This window comes from Monodon monoceros, unplaced genomic scaffold, assembly GCF_005190385.1.
Source record: "Monodon monoceros isolate NGI ecotype Baffin Bay Population unplaced genomic scaffold, NGI_Narwhal_1 Super_Scaffold_18, whole genome shotgun sequence".
NCBI lineage: Eukaryota > Metazoa > Chordata > Mammalia > Artiodactyla > Monodontidae > Monodon > Monodon monoceros.
This window is the reverse complement of record NW_021703774.1, coordinates 3,292,005-3,295,561: the sequence shown is the minus strand read 5'-3', so window position 1 is coordinate 3,295,561 and position 3,557 is coordinate 3,292,005.

The window sequence follows — 3,557 nt, the reverse complement described above, 5'->3', positions numbered from 1 at the left end:
GGCTTTACTTTTGAGCCTGAGGGGGGGTGGGGACAGCCAAAGTTATTGAAGTGACAGATTCCACTTTGGTTTAGAAAGATATCTGCTGATCGTGAAACAATAGGTTGCAATGGGGAGAGACAGGAAGACATCGGTTTCAGTGGTTCTCGTGAAAGGTGACTTGTGATCATGGAATTGAGAAAAAACAGTAAGAGATTGTGGCAGTATTCATTGGCCAGTCGGGTATCAGTGATGATATACAAAAAATGTCAAGGAGTAACAATCTGGGCAGTGACATCATTAGCCACAATTTGAGAATGTCCTTTGGATAGAATGGATTCAAATAAAATTGATCACATGAAAATTCAGTGCTGTGATTTCAGAGAACTAAGACCTTTACATACCAAAAATAAAAGTTGAACGTCCTTTTAACTGTGGTTCTCCCCACAGAAACTGGTTTAAACAATAAAAAACAAAAACAAACAAAAAGAGTAGCATTTTCATAATGTTAGTGAATGTGAGAGTTATAAGCTACAATCAATTGGTTTTTAAAAGAGCACCATTTACAGATGTCCATGTTAACCATTTTCTTCTTTTCCATTTTGTCCAGTATCTAATAGAATGGCTTGAGTTCCTCATTTGTCTAGGAAGAAGCTAGACAAAGATTGTCTGCTTGAAAATTGTCATAAAATATTGCCCAGTATTATAGTGGTCTAGAGTGATAATTCTTTTTATGTTTCTCTTATTTTATTTCGATGCAATAAATTTCCCAGATGGATATATCATCAAACCTGCCCCCAAATTTATTAGGAAACATCCTTTAAGTTTCCTTGATTGGATTTAAAACTTTATCAGTACTTCTATACCCGTTATATCTTTATACCCCAAAGCAGTAAAATTATCAAACTACAGAGAATATATACTTAGAAATTGACATTATATACATAATTATATATAACAATTACAGTTATTATATTTGTATATAATTAACACTAATATGTATATTAATATTAGACATATCTCTTGTGGGAAAGCATGTATTTCCTCTCAAGAGAACCCCATCAGTCTTGGAAACTCTTTTCGTGTACGTTATGTTATACTCCACAGTAGATGCAGGGAGTGGGTTAAGGAAAACACATCAGTAGAAAAACAAATGTAAAATTTCTTTCCTCCAACTTCCCTTCCAATTCAGCCACTACCGAACTAAAGGCAAAAAGACTGAAAAATTAAACACTTTCTCTAACACTGTCCCACCCAGCTAGTGTGAGACTGAACTTTTATATCTTTGTCAAGATTTGAGATATGTATGAAAATCTAGATTGTCTATGCTTTTCTTTGTTTGGTTCTAAAGATTTACATCATGACCTACTTATCAAGAGCTCTGAGGTGGGTCATTGTAAGTTCAAGTGCAAAATAGGATCTCTATTTGCATTTGAATTGCCTCTGTCCTCAAATAACCAATCAAGAAATGTCTACTTTTGAAGGGCAGGTGGGTGGGAAGAGAGATTAGTAAATATCATTTAATGCCAGGTGACGTTCCAGACCTTCCCCCACATACTATTTTTCAAACTGGGAAAAGAATGAAGGAGTTGAGTGATTATTACTGTCCTTGCATTTGGAAGACAAGGAAATAGCCATGTAGTCATCTTCCCCGGTTCATTTCCCTGAAGGAGAAGATCAATCAGTATGGTTATTTTCTTTGGTATATGGTAGTCTTACAGAAAGTATGAATGATTCTTGTCATTAGCTTAAATGTATACCACATTATTCCACAAGATGCTCCAGTACTATGTATGCATCATAAAATTTTATCATGCTTGTTTAATATGAAAGCATAAATGATGCTAAATTTTATTTCCCATCTGATCCCCTAATATTTCACGTTAATGATTAATGTTAAGATCATCATTTAATTGTAATCAGTGAGCTAGAATTAAGTGGGGGAAAAATAGATGTTTTGTTGTGCCCTGTGTCAGAATAAGTGTTGAAATGTTAATTTTTCATCAGTGATTGAAAGGGAAAAATATAAAAGCCACACTTAATAGAAACGAAAAGAAGCATTTATAAAATTTGATAGCTTTCAGGATGCAAATATACAATTTGGCATGCATTAAAAAGATCCTAGTATGTATTATAGGATTTGTATACCTTGCAATGTATTCACTGATACTAATAACCATAGTGGCATTTAATTAATAGACTGTATTCCTATTAGTTATATTGAAAGTGAGAATAAAATTGAGCTCAATCTCTGGCTTCTTTAAAAAGACTGTGTATAGGAGACATAATGAAGAAGCACAGTCCCTACAGCTTAACCAAACTGATCCGTGTATGGTTATATTGATGCTATTATAACAGCTAATTAATGAGCAGTTAATAATTGCCATTTGATCACCACAGGGCCAAATCAGATGCATTATTTCAAATGGCCCAAATAATGTGATACGCCATTTCTTCGTTTTGTTAATTTATTAAAACCGATGTAAACATTTGGTCAATAATGCTATCAACAGGGTCTTCAACTTCAAATATCGCAATAAGATCTACTTCTTATAAAAAATATTAAATCTAAATGATATCAACATTGTGCCCATTCTACCCCAGAGCATAGCATGGCTGCATTCCATACTTTAGTGCCAGATATGTTGTCTGGCTGCTCTGGGATTAAGGTGCATCCAAATAAAAGCAAATGCTTAAAATATGTGGAGGTCTACGTTCAAAATGCAATTCTCTGTAGCTTTAAAAATGAATAGGACTCTCCATAAAGAGAACCACAAGGCAGCGGGAGATTTTGAACATCTATATGTAGCCACCGAGCGAAGAGCCATTTTTCCTCCACACATCTCTTTAATCACGTTTGTGGAAATCGGCATTGAAAGCCATGTGGTGATTAAGCTGAGACTCAGACCCCAAATTTTCACAGTCAGTGCACATATATGGCATTTTGGCTACTTATATTTCTGACCATCTGTCAGAAATGGCAAAAGGCCCAATTCAAAGTTGCTGGACCCGAGCAAGTAGGAGTCAGATGGTTATGAGTTTCAAGGGATGTTTTAAACCATAAGTAACACTTGTCAATTAAGGATCTCTGGCATTCAATCAAAAGGTAAATAGTATTATACTTCCTTTTGCACCAAACTAAGTAGTGTCTAGATAATATCATATTACCTAGCAATGAAGTAAATAACTGGGAATATCTTGAAACCATGGCTAAGACTATTACTTCTGGATTTTTGTTTTAGTCATTACCTCCTTTAAATATTAAGTTTAAGTATTTTCCTGTTCAGTAATGAACCTACGTTAATTAGCCTGAATTGGGCATAGGGGTGGGATTCGTGAAGTTGGGGCCACAGTCTAAAATGGAAAATCCAAGGGACTTCTCTGGTGGTCCAGTGGTTAAGACTCAACGCTCCCAATGCAGGGGACATGGGTTCGATCCCTGGTCAGAGAACTAAGATCCTGCATGCCTCATGGCGCAGCCAAAAAAAAAAAAGTCCAGGAACCTGGAAATCAAGCCCCATGGATTCTTACTCTTTTTTGCCTTTATAAGCTTTTCAGCAAATCATTTAACAGGTCCA